At 51.6% G+C, this 26420-nt stretch overlaps 1 protein-coding gene across 3 annotated transcripts in view; it reads left to right on the top strand.

Annotated features, from left to right (window-relative positions):
• Nucleotides 1-26420, top strand: part of CDH4 (cadherin 4) — a 676597-nt gene that overhangs the window by 321756 nt on the left and 328421 nt on the right. The window contains exon 1 of one of the 3 annotated variants that reach the window (XM_025399164.1): nt 25367-25593. The exons of the other annotated variants lie outside the window; for them this stretch is intronic. The gene's annotated coding sequence lies outside the window, so the exon portion shown is untranslated. Of the gene's footprint in view, nt 1-25366; nt 25594-26420 lie in introns of those variants that run through there. 3 annotated transcript variants of the gene reach the window in all.

The raw sequence follows: 26420 nt of genomic DNA, 5'->3' as shown, positions 1-26420 counted from the left end.
GACTCAGTGGCACATTTCAAATATTTGCTGGGTAGTCTATAATGGTGGTAGAAAGACACAAACCTGTACTCATGGAGTTTAAATCTCTTCATGACAGTTATTAGTAAAATCTTGGAATGAAGAAAAGGCAATGGAGAAAAGGGATCATGATTCTGTAGAACAGGGCTTAGCAGCCTGGCACACACGCAATATCTGGCCCTCTGCCTGTATTTGTAAATAAAGTTTTATTGGGACACAACCACACCCATTCATTTACATATTGTCTGCAACTGCTTTCACTCTGTGACAGCAGAGTTGAGTAATTGTAGTAGTGACCTTACCCAACCTGAGAGATTTGTTATCTGGCCTCTTACAGAACATGTTTGCCAACTCCTGCTGAACAGCATACGATGAAGGAAATTGACCCAGATGGGAGGTGGGCACAACTTCCCTGGGAACATGTGAACCACCCAGATCTCAGGAATAAATAGGATTCAACTCTGCCAGTAGGGGAGAGGCTGATGACACGGGATGGGGCTGGAAGGACCGGAAAGGTGGCTACCTCAAGGACCTTGTCCTTGGGTTTTGGTCTAAGACATGGTCTAAGGATGGACTCTGAGTGGGAGGAGAAGGGAGGGAAGGAGAAGGGACAAGTGGAGGGGAAGATGAAAGAGGGAGTCCAGAGGGTGTGCTCCCGCTTTGGAGGCAGGCAGTGTGGGCTCCGAATCAAAGCTGCTAGAAGGAACTGGAGCACAACTCCTGGTGGCACGGCTTCTCAGTGTGGGCTTTATTTTGACTTTTATTTTTTGTGTGTGAACATAAAACGTTCTTCCTGCAGCAAGACAGAGACTCATCAGATTCATCCTCGCCAGGTCACCCGCCAGCAGAGCCATTAGCCCTCTCTGTCATGATGCTTCCCCAGCTGATCATGTTTACAGCTGGCAGGTCAGGGTTAGAAGAGAATAAAGGGTTCCTTGTGCTGAGAAACCCACCCAGGCTGATACAGATTAACTGACCACCCTAACCCCTGGTCTTGGCTTCACTAATTCCTGGTTTAGTGGATGGTTTGTGTGACAGACCAAGCTGATTGCCCATCTCACCAGGATCTAGCTCCTGGCTTGGAGCAGGAGTAGGCTGGCAAAAATATGTCTGTACCACTGCATCCCCTCCCTGACCCAAGGCAGACATCACTAATCGATCCCACTCTCTTCCATCCCTCACCTGAGGGAGACATCACTTATCAACCCTGCTGTTCTCTCCTCTGGGCCAGATGGAGCCTTATGAGTTGTCTCAGCTCTGAGCTCTTAGTGGCCACTGCTGCCACTCGGCACCCAGGAGAAGCCTGTTCACCCCTGTAGTGCTGGGTGCTCAGAAATGTCAGGCAAATGAAGTAAGAGGGCCTGTAGGAGTGCATGGATTTCTCCGTGGCAAAATGTGTACCTCTCCACAGTTTGTTTAGAAGACTGAAAACACCAATCCACAGTTAGCCCCATTAATCTTTGGGACTCCAGGGTCTTGGGAGATTTCATTATTTTTAATGCAAGAGAAGAATGTCATTGCAAGAGCCATAAAGTTCAGTAGGAAATTAAAAAAGCAACAAGGGAACCCCAGCTGATGGCTGTAGGAGTGCATGGAAACATTTACTTGTGTCACCACATAAATGTTTTTTGTGTTAAAAAATGCATGGATGTTTTGTGTATTGAAGGATGAGTGGATGTTTTGTGTATTGAAGGATGAGTGGATGTTTTGTGTGTTGAAGGTTAAATGGATGTTTAGTGTGTTAAAAGATGAGTGGATGTTTTGTATATTGAAGGATGAGTGTATGTTTTGTGTGTTGAAGCATGAGGAGATGTTATCTATGTTGAAAAATAAGTGGATGTTTTGTGTATTTGAAGGATGAGTGTGTGTTTTGTGTATTGAAGGATGTGCATTGAAGGATGAGTGGATGTTTTGTGTGTTGAAGGATGAGTGGATATTTTGTGTATTGAAGGATGAGTGGAAGTTTTGCATGTTGAAGGATGAGTGAATGTTTTGTGTGTTGAAGCATGAGTGAATGTTTTCCGTGTTAAAGGATAAGTGGATGTTTAGTGTGTTGAAGAATGAGTGGATGTTTTGTGTGTTGAAGGATAAGTGGATGTTTAGTGTGTTGAAGGATGAGTGGATATTTTGTGTGTTGAGGATGAGTGGATGTTTTGTGTGTTGAAGGATGAGTGTGTGTTTTGTGTATTTAAGGATGAGTGGATGTTTTGTGTGTTGAAGGATGAGTGGATGTTTGTGTGTTGAAGGATGCATAGATGTGTGTTGAAGGATGAGTGTATGTTTGTGTATTGAAGGATCAGTGTATGTGTGTGTGTTGAAGGATGAGTGAATGTTTTGTGTGTTGAAGGATGAGTGGATGTTTTGTGTATTGAAGGATGCATGGATGTTTTGTGTGTGGAAGGATGCATGGATGTTTTCTGTGTTGAAGGATGAGTGAATGTTTTGTGTATTGAAGGATGAGTGGATGTTTTGTGTGTTGAAGAATGCGTAGATGTTTTCTGTGTTGAAGGATGAGTGGATGTTTTGTGTACTGAAGGATGTGTGGATGTTTTGTGTGTTGAAGGATAAGTGGATGTTTGTGTGTTGAAGGATGAGTGGATGTTTTGTGTGTTGAAGGATGAGTGGATGTTTTGTGTGTTGAAGGATGAGTGGATGTTTTGCATGTTGAAAGATGATTGTATGTTTTGTGTATCAAACGATGCATAGATGTTTTGCATGTTGAAGGATGCATGGATGTTTTTCATGTTGAAGAGTCTGCATGGGGAAAAGACTCAATCATTGTCCATGGGAACTGAGCTGAATCTCTAATTTTCTTGGGCACAACCATGGGCCTGGGTTCTCTGGGGTCCCAGGAAGGATGGGTGGGTTGGTGGGTGGACTGTGTGGGGCTACACACTTGAAATGCAGCCTGTGGTTCTAATGTGTTCTAGATGCTTGCAGTGGATGGGGAAGGTGCTTCTCCTTGGTTGATTAAATCCCTGGGCAGCCCTGGGCGGCCCCAGGAGAACATGCTGATGCTCAATACCAACAGTATGTCTTGACATAATGAACATTTCTGATCCCTGGCTCCCTGCCTGTGGATCATCTAAGAAGCAAACTAGCCTGAGGCAAAGCTGTGCATAGGGAAAGCTTGTCTTCATTTCTCTTTAATGTCTCCTTCCCTCCCTCAAGCCCCACTCCTTCCCTGAGGCCTCCTATCCCCAGACAGCCTCCCCACCATGCAGGACTACCAAGCTTTCCTGCCCATCCAGGAAACCTCTGTCCCTCCTTGGCAAATCTCTCTGTATCCCGACCCTCAGCTCTAATCACATTAAGGTGTTGTCCCCCATACGCCCTCTCTGCCACCTGTCACCTGGGAAGGGCCAGAGCAATTCCCGGGGGGACCTGTTACCTGTATGATCCACCCCTCTTGGTGAAGACAGAGGTCGTTTTACCCAGCAAAGAGAATGCTACTCAGAATGTGTTGGGCACCAGGGAGAGGCTAGGGCACTATGGGGGAATGACGCACTGCCATTGGGAGTTATGCAGACCCGGGTATTCTAAGGGTCTTTAATTTTTTGCTTTTGTCAGAAGGTTGTCATACCATAGCATTATGTGATTTCACCGGATGTAGCTGTTGACTTTCTCGACAAATTAATGCAAAATAACTGGGGATGTTCTCACGTTCCACTGGTTGAACTCTGAGCAATGTGAGAAAATTACAGAATCATCATTTACAGTTCATCAAAGAAGAAAACATCTCTACAGCTCATGATTTTCCACACGTACCAGTAACCACAGGAAGACGGTTCCCTGCCAGTACTTGGAGCTACTCACACAGCCAACTCAAGGGACTGTCGGCCAGGATTCTCACCGAGGACCTGGCCACCTCTCCTCCATCTCGTCTCAGCCTTGCACTTGCTGTCCATAGAAAGTCTGGGCTGTGAGTGACACCAAACAAAACCCCCAATCCAACTGATGTGAGCTAACATCACTAAAAATATCGCTTCTCTCATCCGGTCCATTCTGCCTTACATCATGTTTTTAGTCTTTAGTTTCAGATCCACATACGTGGTCCAGGACAAATCTAGATCCTCCGGTCAAGCAGTAAGACAATAGACACTCTGCCCCATCCAAGGGAAGAGAGGGCTTCTCACTCATCCATTCAGTCTTGTGGGAAGGAAAGGATGCTTTTCTTTCCAGTACCCCTGGGCTGGGATTGAGTTCCATGCCCGGCCCGGACCACGTGCTGAGGGATGAGCAGCTGTGATCATCCCCAGTCCTGCGGGACCATGCGTGGCACAGACGGGCATCCTCCCACTCAAACCCCACGCCTGAGGCTGGAGGGTGGGGGCTTCCCAAAGGAAATTCAGGGTCCCAAGTGGACAAATAGGTACTCACACTCTCACAATTCTTCCAGGACTCCTGAAAATTCACTTTACCCCACTCGAGCAGGGGAGACTCTACTCGCGGCCAGCCAGGTAGTCGGTGAGTTGCCTCTAAATCTCCCTCAATGGAGATTTTTTTTTTTTTTTTTGAGACGGAGTCTCGCTGTGTTACCCAGGCTGGAGTGCAGTGGTGTGATCTTGGCTCACTGCAAGCTCCGCCTCCCAGGTTCAAGTGATTCTCTTGCCTCAACCTCCCGAGTAGCTGGGATTACAGGCGGGCACCATCATGCCTGGCTAAGTTTTGTATTTTTAGTAGAGACAGGGTTTCACCATGTTGGCCAGGCTGGTCTCAAACTCCTGGCCTCAAATGATCCTCCTGCCTCAGCCTCCCAAAGTGCTGGAACTACAGGTGTGAGCCACTGCGCCCGGCCCGGATGGAGATCTTAAAGTCTCCCCTTTCGGTGATTCCAGCCCCAGGTTGTGCTTCCTGGAAACAGAGGCCACATCTGGCTTATCTCCCACAACCCCCTCCGCCCCTGATGCCGAGCATGGTGTAGGCACCCAGTAAATACTTGTGGAGTTGGACTGAGCTGCGAATCTCCATGCAAAGCTAGATGGCATTTGTCTCCCCATTGTAACTTCAGTGAAATTGAAGTATAAGGCTGAGTACGAATTATGAATGCAAACGTCCCTCTATATTATAGTTATTCAGAAGCTCCTGAAGCCAAAGTGTACTGCCTTTTTTTGTAAAATAAGATGGCTAATTAAGTTGCATACACTTTCTGAACTAAAAAAAAAAAAAAAAAAAAGGCTGTAAAATAAACATCTGTGCACTTGAGGCGCATCCAGCACCTTCCCCGCAAGTGGCATGTGTATCAGCCGGGAAGCAGCTGACTTGCGGTACGTAGTATGCCCCCTTTGTTTACAGTGCAACCCAGGTGAAGGCCTGGATTTACAGACTCTTAGGCTGCTACAAAAAAAAAAAAAGAAGGAATCTATATAAAGTCAAGGCAAACTCTGCTTTTTTGGCCAGGTGCAGTGACTCACACCTCTAATCCTAGCGCTTTGGGAGGCCGAGGTGGGCGGATCACCTGAGGTCATGAGTTTGAGACCAGCCTGGTCAACATGGTGCAACCCCATCTGTACTAAAAATACAAAAATTAGCCAGGTGTGGTGGCGCGTGCCTGCAACCCCAGCTACTAGGGAGGCTGAGGCGGGAGAATTGCTGGAACCCGGGAGATGGAGGCTGCAGTGAGCCAAGCTATTGCCATTGCACTCCAGCCTGGGTGACAGAGCAAGACTCCATCTCAAAACCTCTACTTAAAAAAAAAAAAAAATTGTGCATGTTTTTTGACACCTTTGTAAGTCTCTGGTTGATGCATGTAGACCTCTCACACCTTAATTGGCAGCATGCACGGCCCTTCTCAGCTGCCTTGCTGTGCACTGAAGGCAGCCCGTTGGTTTTTCAGGTTGACGCTCTAGGGGGGAAATTAGGACTCCCGCTGGCAAAAGCGGGGATCCGTGTTATGGAAGGGGCTCTGGCATCTTTGTTTCCAGACCACCGCTGGTGACAGGAGGTGGGCGCACGAAATGAGCCATTAGCAGTGGGATGGGGGCTTGCAAAGTGGGCCACCCCCAGCCCCGACTGTTCGTGTGGATGATGAAGCACTAGGACTGTGACTCCTCGAGGAGTAGACGTGAGCCCAAGGCCTCGCAAGTCCTACACCCCAACAAACGACAGGACCCGAGGACCTGAGGATAAATCAGGGTCCGCTGAAGAGAGTCCGTCCTGAAGCATGGATTCCAGACCTCATGAGCATTAGGGCGTCTCCCAAATTAATGGACAAGGGCACTATCCAGAAGGAAACCGGCGCCAGGGTTCTGGCCTCTGTGTGCTGCAGACAGGGGAGGGAGCAGGTAGGGTCTTCCTCCCAGGAGCTGCCTTGCTTCCCGCTGGCCTGGTCTGCAGAGGAGGCAGCAGGCTCGCCGGGGCGGCGGACCAGTGGGATCTACTTGCCAGGGCCTGGCTCCAGGTATCCGTGCATGATATCTCACCATGTGTATTAATTTCCTGTGGCTGCTATTACAGATGAGCACAAACCAGGTGGCTTCAAACAACGCTGGTTTGTTCTCTTGCAGTTCTAGGGATCAGAAGTCCAGAATCAGCTTCACTGGGCTAGAGTGGAGAGTCAGGAGGATGGGCTCCTCCTGGAGGGCCCAGGAGAATTCATTTCCTCACCTTTTCCAGCTTCTGTTCCTTGGCTCCTGGCCCCTCCTCCATCTTCACGGCCAGTGAGGCAGCCTCCTTCGGACCCTCTCTATTCCAGCATCACCCCTTCTCCTGGGACGGTCCCTCCTCCACCCTCATGGCCAGTGAGGCAGCCTCCTCCAGTCCCTCTGTGCTCCGAAGTCACACCTCCTCCCTGGACCCGCCCTGCTGCCTCCCTCCTGTAAGGACCCGTGACGATGCCCTGTGCTTGGGCTGCCTCCATGACCCAGGGGAATCTCCCATGCCAAGGCCGTGACTGCATCCGCTCTGCCAGCTCTGTCTGAGCTGTGTTCCTAAGTCCTGGGGATCAGAATATGGACACCTTTAGGGGCCACTCTTCAGCCCCACACCATCCATGTCTGGAATGCTTGGAGCCGCTACCGTGAGGTGGAATCGGGAATGTCGTAGCTCAGCCCTTTCTGCTGAGCTCCCGCCATCTCCCCAGCCTGGTAGACCCAAGCTACAGGCATCTCCTCAGCCCTGGCTGGCCTGCCTGAGGGTCCCAGCCTCTCCCTCAAGTCTCAGCCATCATGTGGACACCTCCTCAGGGAGGCCTGTTGGTAGAGGGTGCTCCCAGCCCTCCAGCCCGGCCACGGGTGACCCGCTCCCTGTTTCACTTTGCTGGTGGCCGTCGTCACCATCGGCAGCATGCTGCCCGTGCCTCGTGCATGCACCGATAGGTTCCTGTCCACCTGCCCCTCCTGGTCATCCAGGCCTGGCCTCTGCAGCTTCTTCCTAATGCCGCCTCCCCACCTCCAACCACAGAGGCACACGAGGCTTCGCTCTTGATTTTTCAGACGTTTGCCTCCTTATCTATTTCCATGAGCCAAGCGCCCTGCATGGATCTGCTCTCCTCCTTATTGTTCGAACGCAGTGAAAAAAGCAGCATGAGCCCTGGGGCTTTCCCGGGGCCATCCCCCTGTCTGGAGCCCTCTCCCCAAGTCCTTCTCAGACCTGTCCCAGGTACCTGTCCCTGTGCCCCCGGGGCTCCAGGCCAGTTCTCTGGAATGTTCCATCCTGGCTTCTGGGCACCAGCAGTTCCCTTTGGCCTGTAGAATTCCCTCACAGTGCTTCCCAGGAGAGTGTCCCGAGTTGCACCCAACGCCCCGAGAGCTGCACCTGGAGCTTCTTCCATCCCCTGCAGGACCTGGTGCGGTGGAGCCCGGGCAGTGCTGCCTGCACCTGTCGGGAGCCTGTCTTCCAAGGCTGGGGACACAAGCCAGCCCTGCAGGCTCCACTTCTCCCCAGATGTCCTGATGATACCCAGCACGCCTGCCCTTTGTTTCTTTAACAGTTTTATTAAGGTATAATTTACACACCCTACACTCCACTCATCTAAGCCATGCAAATCAACAATGTCTACATTCAGAGTTGTGCAGCCATCACCCCAGTTCACTTTAGAATGTTTTCATCACCTCACAAAGAAACTCCAAACCCTTGGCTGTCCCCCTTCTGCACCCTCATGGCCCCCAGCCCTAGGCAGCCACTAATCTGCTTTCTGTCTCTGTCGACTTCCCTGTTCTGGGCACTGCGCCTGAGGGAATTGTACCGTGTGTGGTCCTACCCTTGGTTTTCCAGATGTTCTTGGTGTTTGTGGTGGAGGTCAGAGGGGAGGTGAAAGTGGGGGAGAAGAGCGGACCATATATCACAAGGCTCTGTGGAGGGACAGAGGGCTGGACGCGAGAGGCAGCCGGGTGGCCAGATGGTGCTGGCCTCATGGTCATGTCTGGGCACTTGCCTGTCCCTGTGCAGAGAGCAGTGAGGAGCATCAGATGTTTAAGGGGAGACAGGGGCTGTCACATACACGTTCTGTGCAGACCATTCCCTGGGTCCCATGGAAGGCATCCAGTAGCAGAGACAGAGGCAGCTGCGAGGTGGGGCTGAACTGGCATCCAGTGGGAGCAGACGAGACTGGGGTGAGGGGTTGTCCCTGGTGCCCATGCCCTAGAGGGATCACCCCACACATGGTTGGGTGCCTGGCCTGGTCTCTCTCCACTTTCCTCGTTGACATCACATTACCATCCTTCGTTCCCTCCTCTTTTAACATGTAGGGGTTATCAACTTTGATATCTTATTATTAGTGTCTATGAGACTCCTCTCCTGCTTGCCCACCTGTGTCTGCACCTGCACTGAAGTGTGGCCAGCATGTCGCTGGATGGACCGGCCCATACAGCCACACAGGCCTTCAAGATGACAGTGACTTTTAAAATATTCATCAGGACAGGGCACGGTGGCTTACATCTGTAATCCCAGCCCTTGGGGAGGCCGAGGCGGGTGGATTGCTTGAGGCCAGGAGTTTGAGACCAGCCTGGCCAACATGGTGAAACCCTGTCTCTACAAAAAATACAAAAATCAGCCGGGTGTGGTGTTGCATGCCTGTAGTCTCAGCTACTTGGGAGGCTGAGGCATGAGACTCCCTTGAACTCGGGAAGCAGAGGTTGCAGTGAACCAAGATCATGCCACGGCACTTCAGCCTGGATGAAAGAGCAAGACCCTGTCTTAAAAATATGTGTGCGTCAGTAGAGAGGTTCCCTGCTGAACTCCTTCTGGTGGCTTTCCTACCCATCAAGGCTCTAAATGGTGCAGCCTCAGCCAGCTCTTGCACTTGCCTTCCTGAATCTGGAATGTTCGTCCTGGCTCCTGGGTACTGACAGACAGCATCATCGGCCCAGCAGATCAATACTGAGTAGCTCTTCCTCAGAGAGGCTGCTCAGACAACCTCACAGATTAGAATCCCTGCCCTTTCCACCCATCCTACACCCCATGCGTTTCCTTCCCAGCTCTTCCTCGCTCTAACAGTCCTGCCTGTTTGACAATTGGCCTGGGGCCGCTTTCTCCCACTAGAAAGCCCACTCCGTGGAATGGGAGAGCCCCTCTCCCGTCCGCTGCTGTCTCCAGTGGACAGCAAGGTACCCGGCCACAGCCTGGAAGTATTGGGGGCTGGGAGCCCCTCAGTTAAATAAATGCATGAATAGATTTTTGCTAAAACAATGATAAAGTATAACAGGAGCTCAGCAGATACTCTGTGAGAATATGTGCTTAGTGGGGGTGGGGCATGTGGCTTAGAGGAAGCTACAGGACGAGTTTGGGGGGGAAAAATAACCCTAAGGGTAAGGAAGCAGGGACCCAGAGCCTGCAGGGGCTGACAGCTGCGAGGCGAATGCACAAGGCGCGCTGTCTGGGCCAGCAGCTCTCTCACAGGGGACACTAGCCCACCCGTCACAGTGAGACCCAGTGAGATGAGCAGGTGCCTGGATGGAGCCTGCTCCCAGGAGCGGGGGCATATCTCTGGGAAGCCATCACGGATATGAGGCCCCTCCTTCCACTGCCTCTGCAGGCCTACGGGCAACCACTGCTGCCTCTGAGGGCTCGCCAGGCCTGGCTCCCCTCCGCTTCTCCACCTGCACATCGCAGATAAGGAAAACCAGGCTCGAGAGTGAGGGAATCTTGGCTCAGGGTGAACAAGACTGTAAGTGGCAGAGCTGGATCCCAGCCACAGGTCTGCTCTGAAATGTTCCAATAAAACGATCCTGCTGAAAAGCACCATCGGCACAGACAGGTGCTGTGCAGAGCAGCAGGCTCACTCAAGCCGAGGGTCTATTGATCATTTCCAGCATTTCCCTTTGACCTTGGGGAAGCCCTCCCTGCCCTCAGTCTGTCTTGCCGTGCCATCTCTCTTACAATCTTCTCCTCCTGGCCTTCAATTCTGAACCCACCAGCAAGATTGCTTTCATCTGTTAGGTCCTGTTTTAGGGCAGGCCTATATTATTTGATGTACAGATATTTGTGTTTTATAAAATGTCTATGATTTTGTGCCATTTCTCTCTTGATTTTCAATCTTCATGTTTAGAGGAAGCTTTATCTTTCTGATTATTTGGTCAAATTCAATATAATAGGAATTTATTAAGGATCTATTGTTGGATGCTCTCCAAACTTGGTGGAGCCGTTTGAGTTGATGATGGTGATGGTGATGATGGTGGTGATGGGGGGATGATGGTGATGATGGTGATTATTGTAGTGATGGGGAGGAAGATGGTGATGATGACGGTGATTGTGGTGATAGGGAGGATGATGATGGTGATGATGACAGTGATTGTGGTGATGGGGAGGATGATGATGGTGATGATGGTGATTGTAGTGATGGGGAGGAGGATGGTGATGATGACAGTGATTGTGGTGATGGGGAGGAGGATGGTGGTGATGATGGTGATTGTGGTGATGGGGAGGATGATGGTGATGATGACAGTGATTGTGGTGATGGGGAGGATGATGGTGGTGATGACAGTGATTGTAGTGATGGGGAGGAGGATGATGGTGATGACGATGATTGTGGTGATGGGGAGGAGGATGGTGGTGATGACGGTGATTGTGGTGATGGGGAGGATGATGGTGATGACGATGATTGTGGTGACGGTGATTATGATGATGATGATGATGATGATGGTGATTGTGGTGATGGGGAGATGATGATGATGTTTATGATGATCATAGTGATGATCATGATGGTGATGATAATGATATTAATCATGATCATGCTCATGATGATGGCGATTATGATGGTGATGGTAGTGATGGTGATAGTGGGGATACGGATGGCAGTGAGAATAACAGTGACAACTGCACCTAACTCTCTCCAGTGTTAGATTTCCCAGCACAGTTCCAAGCCCTTTATGTGCATTAACTTCATTTGATTCTCCATTTCATTTCCCAGCTGACCCCATAACCAGCTAGGACACCACTTCTTCCACAGCTATTGTGTTTCTGTGGCCTCCAGCCAGGGAGTGCCTGAGGGGGTATTAAGGTATGGGAGACCTTGGCCGTGGAGTAACTCAAAGGCAGATGCTCTTAGAGTAGCCCACCCAGGTCTTAGCACATTTTCTGAAGGAAAATTAAGCAGCATTTGATCCTTCATTTGATCCTTTTGTAGGCAAAGAACTTGAGGCACAGGAAGTTGACCAGTGTGACTTTACCAGGGTTGCCCAGCCAGTGAGTGGCGGAGCTGGTATTTAAACCCAGATCACCTGGGACTATGGATCATACTCTCAATCACCATCCTGTTTACCCTTGGAAAACTCACCAGGTTATGGAGAGACAACACACACACATACAGAGAGAGAGTGAGAGAGTAATTAAATAATAGTTCAAAAAATAATCTACTGAGGCTCATTAATTTATCATTCAATAAACATCCGAATACCTACTTCGTGCTAAGCCTGGGGATAAAATCACAGATAAGCAGCTGTGCCTTCACAGAGCTGGGGAGCAGAAGGGAGAGGCTGCTCTCCCAGCACCCCCTGGGGTGAGCCGTGCTGAGGAAGGAGGTATGGCTGGGAATATCTGCAGGTCAGGGGAGGGATGTCAGCAGAGGCTGGAAATGGTGGGCATGGCTTCTCAGCATCAGTATTGTTGATCCAACTGCTGAAGAAAGGCTGAGAATCCGAGAGAACCAGTGGGGAGGAGAAGGAGGAATCCTCCAGGCTCAGGACAGGGGAGAGTAGGAAACCCATGGGGAAGGTGAGGAACTCTGGGTGCCTTAAGGGGGGCCACTGAGTGACTGGACAGGACCGGGGAGGTGGACACTGTCAAGGGGGATGCTCTTTCTTCCTCCACCTCTGCCCTCTGGTTTCTGCCATCTTCCTCATTCCCAGAGCTCCTGGGACGCCTGTCCATACTGAGTGAGGGGTAGCAGGGGCACAGCAGCTGCCCTGCTGGATTTTAAAGTTAGTTTCCAAATCAGTTTGACCAAAGTAACATTGAATCTAAGGCCTGGGTCTTCCTGTAGGGCTCTCAGTCCTGGGTCATCCAGTCAGAAACTGCAGACCTGCTTCCTGAGGCAGGGTTCCAGGCAGAGCACAGGGAGGTCAGGGCCCAGGGACAAAATGACTCCGTTTTCACGCCGCTTCCTTCCCCAGCTGACCCCATAACCAGCTGCGGCACCATGTCTCCCACAGCTATTGTGTTTCTGTGGCCTCCAGAGGGACCCTGGCCATGGAGTAACTCAAAGGCAGACGGCCTTACAGTCACCCACCCTGTTCTCAGCATCTTTTCTGAAGGAAAATTAAGCAGCAGAAAGCAGCCACTTTCACTATTATTTATTGTTTTTTTAATTGCACAAGCAACACATGAGTGATTTCTCATCACTGAAAACTCAGAGTATACAGTTCAAGCAATAATCCCCCGCTCCACCCCCGCCCAGGCCCCACGTTAAATTGATTCTCACCTCGGAGTCAACTGGTGTTTTCTGCTTCATGTGTTTACTTTCCTGTGCGGCTAAAAATGTCTGTAAAAGTATACAGATTTGCTTTCCGTGGCATTTTAAAAACATAAATGATGTCCTGGTGTGGCTGGTGCAGAACTTGCTGTTCTCACTGAATAACGTGCCTTCGAGGGCCTTCTGAGAAGCCAGCATGCACTTAGCCAAGCGCTTAGCCTGCCGTGACCCTTCTGGAAGTGTTACCTGTTATTATTATTAATTGTAGCAAGCCAAAACTGGGAAAGAGACTGAACTGGGATTTGTAAACTGGGGAAAACTCCAGATTTTTAAATTGGTTTCCAAGATGGTTAAACCAAGATAACAGTGAATCTAAGAACTGGGAAGGCTTAGGTCTCACAACCTCCATCAGTCACGTGATCTGCAACGCTGGTCCTGCTTCCAGGAGGCCTGGGCACAGCGGGAGGGAGGCACGAGGCCGATTCTTTCTCTATTCTGTTCAGCTCGTACCAAGGACCAGCTCTAGGCCCTTTGCAGGGAAAGAAAGAAAAAAAGAAAGATTGTGAATTCTGAGGGGGTGACCAGTTCCAGACACAAGTAGCTGTGTTTCATACACTTAGCCAGTGACTCGTTCCCCTAAGAGGAAACAGAGTCATGCTGAGAACTGTGGAGCCTGTGGCTTTTGGCTTTCTTACCCCAGGGCCCTGCCCCTCCCAGACCACTCTAGCCCGCTGCTCACCATCCCTCTTTCTCCTCCGTCTCCAGTGTGTTTATCTTTCATTCATCGTTCCCCCCAAACGCCACCAGCCCAAGATGGTTCTCAGCCATTTGGCCTCCCATTCCGTTCTGTCTTTCCCAAGAAAAGCCAACGAAAGCTTGCACCTCATAAATTCTCACAGCCTTTCCAACTGATGTATTTCATGTCTGAATGGTTTTATCTGTCCTACTTTGATTGTAAGCCTCGAGGGCTGAGACCTCGTCCTGTTTCATCTTCTGTGCCGCTCTGAGCACACTGTTGGCATTCTGTTCTTAAAAACACACGCGGAGATAAATATATGCAAACATTGATAATTGTTTTAGTTGGAGCCATTTGAGGACAGATCAGAGCTGCGTGTGGACCCCTACATCTGAGGCTGGAGCGTGATTTCAGTGCACCTCTTAATCTGTTCCTTGGGTATTAGTAATTTGTAAAACATGATTTATTTGCTTAGAATTTTTCCTCATAATTTTAAATGTGTGCATAATATTAAATCTCTGATCTCTGATTAACTTTTGCCAAATAGGCTTCCCAGAGTGATGGATGCTTGCATGGTGACTCATAAACAAGACTCTAAGCATTAGTCTTAAAAAACAGAAGGCTTCCTTCTGTCTAAGCATGAAGTGATGTTAAAACAAAAAGATTAAACTTAGACTTAAGACAGACACAAATTAATCAGGAATGATTTCTTCTTGGTCTGAATTTTAAATTGTTTGTGAAAAGGTAATGATTGAGCTGGCTTTGTTTTATTCCATTTATTTAACTTTGTTTCTCATAAGTAAATTTTCAGATGCTTTTCTGCTAGAAAATTCCTCTTGGTGAATGTTAGGTGCCTATCTTCACATAATTCAACAAGTGGCATGCAGAAAAACAGTGAGCCCCACAAGAATCATCCAAAACTCTTTCCTTCACTCTGTGTTTGCTGAACACCCACTCTGTGCCAAGTAATGTGCTGGATGGCAAGAATTCACGGATGACATTGAAAGACAAGGTTCAGCCCCGGGGAGCTTCCAGACATTGCGGGGACAGACAGAGAACAGATAAGCAACAGGATTAACAGGAGTGGTGGGAATGGTGCTCCCTGAGAGGGGGCGGCCAGGAGGCCAGGGTGGGGGAGCAGCCATGCCCAGCTGGGAGAGGGAGTCTCAGGCAGGGTGAGCTCACAGGTCCTGGTGGGGGAGGACTTGGTGGGCTCCCCAGACAGACGGGAGTTGAGCCTCTCCCTGTTATTTCAGGAGCAACAGGAAGCAGTAGAGCACCTCCAAGAGCTTAAATGATTGTGGTTCCTCTGGCTGCTGTAGGGAGATGGACATGGAGGGATGGGTCGGGGGAGGGAGACAGAGAAGTCTCCTTCAAGGAGATTCCCAGAGACAGGAAGGGATGGGGATGGTGCCAGTGGCCTAGAGTTGGCAACATAGGAGGAAACTACTAGAATACAGGCCTGAGCCGAGTCCTCTGACGGGAGATTTAAATTTACTTTTGCTCGTGGTCACAGGGAGCTGCGATGGCCCAGTGGGTCGGGGGAGCCCTGGCATTTCCTGCACCCGCAGCAGGAGGTTCAGGTTCGGGCATCTACTCACACCCGAAGGAGGGCACTCTCCCCCGATCCACAACAGTCGTCAGCCCAGCACCCACAGCTGACTCTTTGACAAGAGTCTTTCTTCTTTATAGAAAATAAAAACATATCTCTGCGTGCTGCAGTCTGGAACAGTGGAGCTGCTGAAATCAGCAGATCGTCCGTGGCTAGGGAGGAGAGGGGACTGGTCAGGGCCTGGAGCCTTCCCTCTGCCAGGCTCTGACCACAGGCAGCCTCCCAGCCTGGGGACTCGGGTCAGGTTTGGGAACCCACGTTTGGCTCAGTGGGCCCGAGTCAGAGACGGGGCTGCAGTTGTCACACCCTTCACCTTCGTGATGGTGTTGAGTCCAGTCGTCTGGGTTTGGGGATATAATTTAAATACCCGACCTTTTAAAGTGTCCACTCTAAACAACCCACAGTGAGTGCCTGCCAAAGCCTGGTCTTCCCCAAATCTACGCGGGGGTCCCCGGGTCTCCAGGCTCCAGCTCCATGTGATGCTTCCTGACGTAGGGGCGGTTGGTCTGCGCCGCCAATGCGGAGCCTTGAACAGCGTCCAGATGGCAGCCCTCAGAGGCCCAGGGAGATGGCCATTTTATTCCCCGGTACCAGGGCTAGCCCTACTGATAAGTACCAGGGCTAGATCCACTGACAGGTACCAGGGCTGGATCCATTGATAGTACCAGGACTGCACCCATTGATAAGTACAAGGACTAGATCCACTGATGAGTACCAGGGCTGGATCCATTGATAAGTACTGGGGCTAGATCCACTGATAAGTACCAGGGCTGGATCCACTGACGGGTACCAGGGCTGGATCCATTGATAGTACCAGGACTGCACCCATTGATAAGTACAAGGACTAGATCCACTGATGAGTAGTACCAGGGCTGGATCCACTGACGGGTACCAGGGCTGGATCCATTGATAGTACCGGAACTGCACCCATTGATAAGTACTGGGGCTAGATCCACTGATGAGTACCAGGGCTGGACCCACTGATGAGTACCAGGGCTGGATCTACTGATTGACAAGTACCGGGGCCAGACCTATGGATAATTACCATATGAGACATCAAAACCCAGACATTTGAAAAGTAGTGATTAGTTTGTTTTAAACTATCAACAATAAGCCTATTCCATGTTAACATAAGTAATGTATTTTATGAAAACAAACTGTGTTTTCCAAAACAACACCAGCTTAGTGAGACAGTGGCATTGTGCTACATTTTTGCAAATCTCTTCCATGTCTGGTGTCACAGAAGCTGGCTGGGTTCTCTAGGTTCTGCTTCTGTTTCCACTCTGTTGCGATGCGTTGTTTGGGTTGAAATATATGAAACAAATCAGCCTCACTCAGATGTGTAGATGGGAAGGGAGGGTCATTTTAGTCTCCTCAGAAGATTATAGGTATTATTCTTTGATGTTACTTCAAAAGTCAACAAGGGGTAGTTTCCTGTTTCTTAAACATTAGTTGCAGCATAAAAGCTGACACCATGTCATTGAACTTCTGCTCTGTTCTGCTAAACCCTATTGGTTTCTCTTGTCCTCTGAATGGATCTTTAAACTCATGCATAATTTTGTAGCATCATGGATTCGTCATATGAAATTGTTGGTTTTCTGAATTATGCAGGTCTTCCATTATACAGTGGTTTAAAAAATCACGTTTGTTAACATCACCACTAGCCTCATCAGAAAAGTCCTTCACTATTGGGAAGCCATTGAGCTTGCCATGGCAGACACAAACTTTCTAACGTTCTAAGTGTTGCATGAAAGCTCTGTTTGTTCTTGCAGCAAATACCACCAGCTCTTTGCCTCAAAGCAACAGACTCACCCATTCCTTTTCAATTAGATATCTGCCTAACACTCAAACATGACTACCTGCAGCTTGTCTGCCAATCCTCATTTTGAGCAAAAACAGGTTTTCCATGAAGAAGTGGCTACTTGAGCTAGCAACTCAAACAGTGGCCCAGGTGGTTTCCCCCAGCCATTTACTTTGGTGTGAGTTTGTCTGTACTTCCCATTTGTCACATGGAGTAATAAGAAATCTGTTTAAGGGTCAAGAAGTCAAGACTTGGTACAATAGATTTCACCACTTCTGCCTCACTGAGAACATTCTCTAGTGGAATGATGTTTCTCCCATGGCCCCAGCACGGTGAGGCAGAGCAAGAGGACGACTGGGCACCGCTCAGGGCCCTGCAGTGGTTCCACAGGGGCACCCATCATCTGTGCCAAAGGCGCCACCGTGAAAATGGCCAATGGTATGGTTTTTTTAAATAAACTTGGTTGAAATACAATTCATATGCCTTAAAATTCAGACTTTGAAAGTGTACAATTTATGGTGATTAGTACATTTGGAATTGTGCAGCCACCACCACAATCTAATTTTAGAACATTTTCAAAAGAAAGTGAACCCCACAAGAGATACCCCATCCCTGTTAAGCACTCACTCCCCATTCCCCCTCCACCCTGCTTTTCCCACTGGCCCAAGATGACCACCACTGTACTTTCTGTCTGTGGATTTGCCGTTCACCCTATGTGAACAGAGTCACTCCCACACAGTCTTCTGGGCCACCCAGCACACTGCCGTCATGGTTCATGTGTCCAGTGTCATTCGTACTCGCTTTGTTTTTATTGCAGAATCATTTCACAGTGTTGTGAGGAAGGAAAAATAATGACCCCCCAGATGTCCACGTTGCGATCCTTGGAGCCTGTGAATGTGGCACGCGATGTGGCAAAGGGACTTCATTGGGGTGATGAAGTTTAGGACCTTGAAATGATCCCAGGTTACCTGGCTGGGCCCTAAATGCACTCACAGGGTCCTTATAGGACAGGGGCGGGAGGGTCAGGTCAGAGAAGAAGTGGCAGTGGACACAGAGGTCACGGTGACATGGGAGACAAGGAAATGATTCTACCCAGAAGCCTCTCGAGGGGCACTTTAGACTCTGACCTGCAGAACTGTATGGTAATTCGTGTGTGTCAGTTTAAGCCTCAGAGACGGGTAATTTGTTACAGCAGCAAAAGTAAACTCACATGCTCGTGGGCTACACTTTGTCAGTCCATGCCTGGGCTGATACACACAGGGTGTCCTCCCACTTCCTGGCTGTTAGAAGTAAAGTTGCTGTGAACACTGGTGTGTACACATTTCTGTGGACATGTGTTTTCATTTCTCTCGGTTATACCCTGGAACTGGGATGTGGCTGGTTCATAAGATAACTCACACGGTTCAGCATTGTCAAGAACTACCAGCCTGCTTTCCAGCATGGCTGTGCCGTTTTCCATTCACACCAGCAATGCGTGAGGGCTGCAGTTGATCCACATCCTCGCCAACACTTGCTATGTTCCGGTTTCATGTTTTAGTTTATCCCAGGGGCGTGAAGCGGCGTCGGGTTGTGATTTAGTAGATTTTCCAGAATGAGAGTCTCTCAGTTTGCTGCATGTGCTTAGGACAATTTCTAGAGATGTGGAATGGTGGATTTTTTTAAGACTTTTCACCTGTTATGGGTTATGGTTGTTTCTCTGAGGACGAGGTCAGTGGAAGTCTTCATGCCTCCATTCTGGAAGTCTCTTGAAGCAACATCTGAATGTTGTTATAAAGATTCTTGGACATAACAGAACCCCCTGGGGACGCCCGGGGGTCTGGGCCGTGCCTGGAGTGCAGCTGTGACGTTCAGTGAGATGCAAGCCTTCCGTCAGTGTAAAATTTTCTTTCCACTGAGGGTCTCCCCCAGCAGAACCCAGCACCTCCTGGGCAGGGACTGGGGTTTTGTTTGCTGAAGTCTCTTCAGTACACATTTGACATTCAGCACCCAGTGAACACATGGATGAAACGCCGTGATGCATGAGGAAATACAGGTTCAGCACCCAGTGAACACATGGATGAAACGCCGTGATGCGTGAGGAAATACAGGTTCAGCACCCAGTGAACACATGGATGAAATGCCGTGATGCATGAGGAAATACAAGTTCAGAGGTGGGAGAGAGGGAGGAGGGAGGGGGAGCTGAGCTGGGGGGGAAGAGGTTGGGGGGAAAGGGGGTGGGGAACTGACCTGAGTAGGGGAAGGGGGTCAGGGTGAAGAGGGAGAGGGGAGCTGAGTTGGGCGGTAAGAGAGTTGGGGAAAGAGGGGAGAAAGGGGGTGGAGGACTGACCTGAGAGGCGGAAGGGGGTCAGGGTGAAGAGGGAGTGGGGGCTGAGCTGGGTTAGGGAGAAGAGGGAAGGGGGGCTGAGCTGTGCAGGGAAGAAGGTAGGGGGTCACTTCCAGTGCTGGTGCCTGACGCCCAGGGACAGGCTGGACACTGTTGCCCTAGATGCGGAGGGAGGACAGTGTGCCCCTCATAGGGCAGCCCCCACCAGGCCCACGTGGGTCTGCCCTGGCTCCTGTCACTGCCCAGAGAGGAGAACAGAACCATCACAAGTGTGTCCCCTCAACTTCGACAGCAACCGGGGTTTCCAAAACAGCATGCTGTGCATGGAAGGACTGCACCTGTGAGGGTGAGCGGGGCAGCTCAGCGGGGCTCAAAGGTCCTTCCAACCCTAGACACCTGCTGCTGCCTTTTTCTAAATTGCTGAAGATGCCACAGCCCCGTGACTCTGCTTGTGTGTGTGCTTCTAGCAGGGAGAATAAATGTGCATCTTTAAGAAAGGGCCTAGATTTCCAGGTCAGGCAGTGAAGACGCTGACGTGTCTGCAGAGCACTGGGTCCCCTCAGCCCCAACACAGATACCTGAGGAAATCAAGACATCTTCACCAACCCATAGACAGTGTTGGCTTTTTCAAGACAGACAAATAGGAGGACGACGTCAGTAGCTGATATTCAGGGCTTTACTTTGATTGTCTCACGAAATCCTCAGTGTGGCCATTTATTGATTGATTGATTCATTCATTCATTCACGGTTTATCGAGTACCCTCTTTACCCCAGTGCTGGCCATGCACTGAGGGTGCAGTGACTGCGGGCCCCATCTGGGCACCCTGGTGCTGTCATTCGCTGGCCATGCACTGAGGGTGCAGTGACTGGGGGCCCCATCTGGGCGCTCTGGTGCTGTCATTCGCTGGCCATGCACTGAGGGTGCAGTGACTGGGGGCCCCATCTGGGTGCCCTGGTGCTGTCATTCGCTGGCCATGCACTGAGGGTGCAGTGACTGGGGGCCCCATCTGGGCGCCCTGGTGCTGTCATTTGCTGGCCATGCACTGAAGGTGCAGTGACTGAGGGCCCCATCTGGGTGCCCTGGTGCTGTCATTCGCTCGTGTTGCACAGAGTGGTTGATCACATGTCAGGTCACACGGCCTGTGGGCAGAGAATCAGGACCTGTGCAGCGCCCCAGGACCTCCCATCCTTGGGTCTACCTGAGCATAAAACTGTAGGCCCTTAGGCATTCCTGAGTGAACCTCCCTCTGCCACCAGCATCTGGGTATGTCCTGCCCAGCCCTGCATATGTGAGGAGCCAAGCCCTGTTGTGACCTGTGGGCGGGAAGGACGTGCTTCTGGGCAGGTGGGGCCTGCCCTACCTGAATGTCGGGTCACAGCAGAGCTGTGGCCGCTCCCCTGAGCAGATTCCCTTTCCACGGAGTATGCCCATCAGGGCTGCCTTCCTGACGCCTTCCTGAGCTACCTGTGTTGTCTGCGGGATCCTTCCCACCACGCGCTGTCCGAGAAGTCCATGGAAAGAAGGACAGACTGTGGCAACCCTGCTTCGTGCGGGAACACCCCGTGGGGCCCTCCCTTTTGTGTCCCCTGGAACAAACAATAAGAACTGCCCAGGAGTTAACATTTTCTGTTACTTCTTAATTTTTTTTTTAGAAAATGTTTTTATCGATTCTTCTGTAGTCATGTAGAGAGCATTAGCCGAGATCCCGAGGCACCACGTGCATGAAAGCAGCGGGGCTCGTTTCGACACTAGAGGCGTCCCGTCTGTCTAAGCAGCATGGTGTGTTGTTGGTACACTGCAGAGCTGGGCCGCCGGATGAATTTGTGGACTACATTTTGGGAGCGTGTGGGTGGGAAAGATGGAACTATCAGGGACCAGGCTCTGGCGCTGACCTGAGGCAGCTGTGAGGACAGTGGGGATGAGTGATTCCCACACGGCTTCCCATAAACCCCCCACTCACATAATGTTTGTCCATAAAGTCAATCTCCTTGGGCTCAGGGCAAGGAAAGGACACTCACTCCCAGCCACACGTTGCCCCTTGGGCAGCCGGAATGTGCAAACTTGGCATGTTTTTGAGCATCCTTTGGGAACACACAGCTTCTCCGTGACAGAGACAGCACCAGGACCAACCGTCCTCAGAGCGTGAGGCCAAGCTGGACCCGGCTGAGTTCAGGAGCGTCCAGGCATGGGAATGGCATTCGGTGCTGGGATAAAGTATTTTTGGTCTTTACCTGTAAAATTTTCTTTCCTCTTTCCCCTGATGACTTCCTGCCCCAGAAATGAAGGAATGCAAGATGTAGCTATTGACAGGTGCACATGCACTTCTGAAAGGCATCTTGGGTAGGAGAGGGCGGTGCACAATCGGTGGCTGCCCCGGGCATGGACTGGCTCACGGGGCCACAGGAGGGGTTACTATTAGGATTGCATCCTCCGACCTATGCACCCACTCACTGTGTGCAGAAAGGAAGGGGTGTCGGGAGAGGCCCCCGGTGCACGGCTGGGTGCATGGGGAGGACAATGGCTCTTAGGCAGGTGGAAGCAGCAAGTCTCTGGGCCCTGAGTGGTGCTCATCCTGGTGCCCAGTGTCTGTAAGAAAAGAGGTGGTGGAGGATCGGGGCAGTGATCACCCTGGCTGTAATAGAAACAGTGGCGAATGTTTACTAACAGGTTGCACCACATCGTGAGCATCAGCTCTGGTCTGGGTTTGGGATACAGCTGAGAACACAACAGATGAGGTCCTGGAAATGCTCAGATTTCATGATAATAATGACGAATAACATCATGGATGGGGCTGATCGCTCCTCTCTGGGGCTGCCCTGGGCTCGTCTCCACACTCCTTCCCACCTGGGCATCTGCATGTCTTGTTCTGAAGCTGTTTTGTGCCCTTGATCCTGTTAGCAGCCTGGTGCAGCCTGTGACCTGCCCACGTTACAGAATAATGCATCACATGCATAAAGTGAAACACACTGAATCACAGAAGCAAGCAATCATATTGGTACATAGTTATCAAAACATTAAAAACAAGTCTGTGAGGTAGGAGCACTTTTATTAACACGATTAGTAGCAGGAACCTGCAGTGGGCCTGATAAATGTGGTGATTTCAAGGTGGTGCTGACTGTAAACTAAATGTCAGATCATCTACAACTGTGCTGGGAGATGAGCACTCACAGGAGGCTGCTGTTTTCCTGGCATGGTGCCCACATTCATAACAGAAGGAAACACTAATGTAAGTAAGAGGGGAATAAAAGAGGTGAATTTGTGGGTCATCCAAGTTCACAGAGCCCTGGGTTCCTCCCCGGTCCACAGGCTGAGAACCCTTGACCCAGAAGGTCCGTTTCCTCTACCCTGCACCCACCTCTTGCCTCTCTACCCTCTGCCCTCCTTTTCCTTGGCATCTTTGCAAGCCCTGCTGACTTTGGGGAACACAAGGATTGTGCCTGTCCCCACATCATCCTCACCACCCTCTGCAGGGGTGAGTTTTTTTCTGCCTCCTGGCCAGCCTGGCTGCACCCTCCACCTTCCCCAGGGCAGATTCCCCAGTGCCCCAGCTGCCTGGCCCATCTGCCAGGCCCAGAGAGCCCTGCCCTGGGGCATCGGGGCAAACAGAGGGGCTGGTTACTTCATGCATCTGCACAAGATGGACCAGGTGAGGCAGGCAGGGCTCTGCTGAGGAGGGGGAGGGGCAGAGAGGCAGAGCACCCCAAACAGGACAGGCAGGGCCTCCTTGGGTGGGTGAGAGACAGGGGCAGCTTCAGCAGGGGTGTGCCTTCAGTGGCTCTCACAGGAGAGGGACAGGGTGGTCCCTGAAGGAGCCACATCACCCCGAGGTCAAAAATGTTCATCCCCAGTGGACAAAACAATAAAAGAGCTGACCACAAACAAGACCAACCCTCAGATGCAGCCGGACGTGGAGTGAGCCTCTGAGGGCAGGGACAGAACCCACAAGAGACTGAAGGGCAGGGCAGACCACCAGAGAACTCTTTTCTTTTTCCTATTTTCTCCCAAGTTTTTGCTTTAAACACTTATTCATTTTGTAATTAGAATATATTTTCCTAAAAAGCCCCTTTAGGGTTCCTGAATTGTCACCAGGATAAATCCGAAGCCCCTTTCCACCTCCGTGTCAGTGAACACGCGCCAAGCTCTTGTCAATGGCCATACACACCAGGCACTGTGGGGGTGATGGTGATCCACTGGGGACTTGCCTCTTGGCGTCACGCTGGGTGGGAGGACCCCACTGCCCTCTGACCTGCTCAATCGCTGGGACGCTCTCCTTCTAGCACTTCCAGGAATTGGCTGCTGGGACCTCTCCAAGCCCCTCCCACCCTCCGGCCTGCCTGCTTCCCATGCCTGCCTCCAACACCTGCCTCCAACACCAGCCCCTGCCACCCCTGCTCCCCATTGGGACCGCCCCCCAGCTGTCACCTCAGGGGCCACTCCAGAGGTCATGCACCCCCACGACCCCCAGCCCAGGACCCCAGCAGAGGATGCTCCTCCCTCCTTCCATCCTATGGCTCCTGCCATCTGTAGCCTCAGCACTCACGTTTCAGCCAGAGCCACACACCCTCCTGAAACAAAAGGGACCCGAGTGGCTGAGACAGGGAGGGACGACCCCTGCGATGCTGGCAGTGAGGTGTGCAGAGGCCCCTTTCCAGAACCGCGTGTGGGGAAGTCATGCAGAGGGGACCCCCACCTCCCACCCCACCCTGGGACCAGTTTTCCTGTAGAAGGGGGGCTTTGCCGTCTGTGCCTCAGCCACAGGCCAGATCTCATCGTGTTTCTCACCCTCTTCTCCATGTGTCCTGGAGACCAGGCTCGCTGACGCACCCGAGGGACTGGCTGCAGGGCACCCCACGTGGCGGGGTCCTCCATGGAAGGGTGGTCGGAGTACCCGGGGCCCCTTCCCCACTGCAGGCCCTCCCCGCCAAGCTTCCCTGGATGGCTTCTCCAGGGCTGACGCTGTGCAGCCTGGGCGTCTCTGCTGTCGGTGAGGGTCGCCTCTTTTAGGAGTGTCTTGGGGTCCATTGCGCTAACACGAGTCCCTCAGCGGTCATGGGAGAAGCCTCCAGTTCGGTCCGCGTCACCGCTCCCTTTTGAGTAAATTGGATGATGCTGACTCCTTGACGCCACATCCCTGGGAAGTCCCCACTCTTCTTTTCGGGGACCTCCAGCCCGCCCCTCCAGAATGGTGGCTCTCCCACCATGGTGCTGCCCCTAGAGGTCGCTCTTGGAGAGGTGGCTTCATTTCCGTGTCCTGCTGGTCACGCCCACCGCACCCTGCCAGGCCATTCACCATCCCTGCAGCCAAGGGCTTTGCCCTCTTTCACACGGCTGAGGGGGCAGCTGTGCTGGGTGCTGGACTGGGGACCTCCTTCTCCTGGGGGACTCTGCAGACAAGAGGGGGCACGTTGGTTGGATGTGCTTGAGGGACAGGCCTCGGCCCTGCCGTTTCTCACCCGCAGTGTGAATTCATCAGCACCCTGAGTGTGCATCCAGCAGGGGCCTTCCAAAGGCCGACCCTCCTGACCCCCCTAACCCCCGTGGCCCCCCGACCCCCCTGACTCTCCTGACCCCTCTGACCCTCCTGACCCTCCTGACCCCCCTAACTCCCATGGCCCCCCTGACCCCCCTGACTCTCCTGACCCCTCTGACCCTCCTGACCCCCCTAATCCCCTTGGCCCTCCTGACCCCCCTGGCCCTCCTGACCCCCATGACCCCCCGACCCTCCTGACCCTCCTGATCCCCCTGACCCTCCTGACCCCCGTGACCCCACTGTGGCGGGAGGTATGGAGCAGCAAGGCGATACGTGAAAAACAGACCTAAGCCAGCTGCCCTCCCAGGCAGCGAAGCCCCCAGATTAGTGCGGGAATGCTTCAGCAGCGCAGGCAGGCGGCGTTTCCCTCCAAGACAATAGCCCTGTCCCAGTGAAAGACACGGAGTGGAGAAGCGTCTCGCCCCGTCTCCGTGTCTGGGCTTCTTCATCTGCCAAGGCCCTGCGCCTCCTCCTGACGCGGCTCTGCCTCTGCCACGTACCGGCACTCTGGCTTTCTCCTTTCTCCCTCTGCCTTAATGATGCTGCCCCTTTCCTGTTCCTGAATGAAGCTGAAGCCCGCTTCCTTTCGCCACACACAACACAGCAGCAATCTTCTCAGCCGTGCACTCACAGCTTGGAAAATGAAGGGAGGAAGGAGTCCCAGCCACAGGATAGAGGAACGGCCTCTCCACAGAGACGCTGCTGCTTCTGAGCTGAAGTGACAGGTACACCGTGTTAATGATGGGGAAAGTGTGCGAGGTTTATTATAATTTAAGAGCCTTTCTATTTGAACAGACTGTCTTACTCTCCGGAGATGGTTCTGAAAACCAGCTGGCTCCTCGGATGCTGCTGAGAATGAAATGGGAAAGCCGTGAGAAAGCAGCACAGGTCCCGTGCGAGGGCGTGGCCGTGAGGCCACTGCTGCAGAACCGGAGGCCTGTGCATCTAATTTCAGTGAAGACTGTTATGGAGACAGAGGGTGGTGGGTTCAGTGACCGCCTGGATTCCCGGATTCATTGCTTTCCCAGCTGTGAGCGTGCCGTATTTCCCAGGGCGGGGATGGCCCAGCATCCTCTTTGCAGCTCATCTCCTGCCAGGCCCAGGCATGTTGTGATTGAGGACACAGACTTCGGTGTCTGTCAGGGTCCTTCCAGGTCCTGGCTCTGGGGGCTTGAGGGAGTCACTCCGGTCGCCGAGTCTGAGCCATCTCTGCAACGGGAGCCACGGCAGCACTCACGTGGCGGGACTGCCATGAGAATCTAATTCAGAAATGAAGGCCCGCAACTCGCCCTGCGCAGTGCCTCAGCACAGGAAGCACTCAGCCAGCCGCTGCTGTCTTCACAACCATTGTCCCTCTGTGTGGGGCACGGGGATTCATTCCAGGCCCCCCGGGGATATTAAAATCTGAGGATGCTCAAGTCCCTTATATAAGAAGGTGTAGTATTTGCATGTAACCTGCACATCCTCCTGTATACTTTAAATCAACTCTAGATTACTTACAATGCCTAATATAATGAAAGTGCTATGTACATAGTTAGACTGTATCTTTTAT

This window comes from Theropithecus gelada, chromosome 10 (genome assembly GCF_003255815.1).
Source record: "Theropithecus gelada isolate Dixy chromosome 10, Tgel_1.0, whole genome shotgun sequence".
NCBI classification, from domain to species: domain Eukaryota; kingdom Metazoa; phylum Chordata; class Mammalia; order Primates; family Cercopithecidae; genus Theropithecus; species Theropithecus gelada.
Note: the sequence above shows the minus strand (reverse complement) of the source record. Positions and strands in the feature narration are given on the sequence as shown.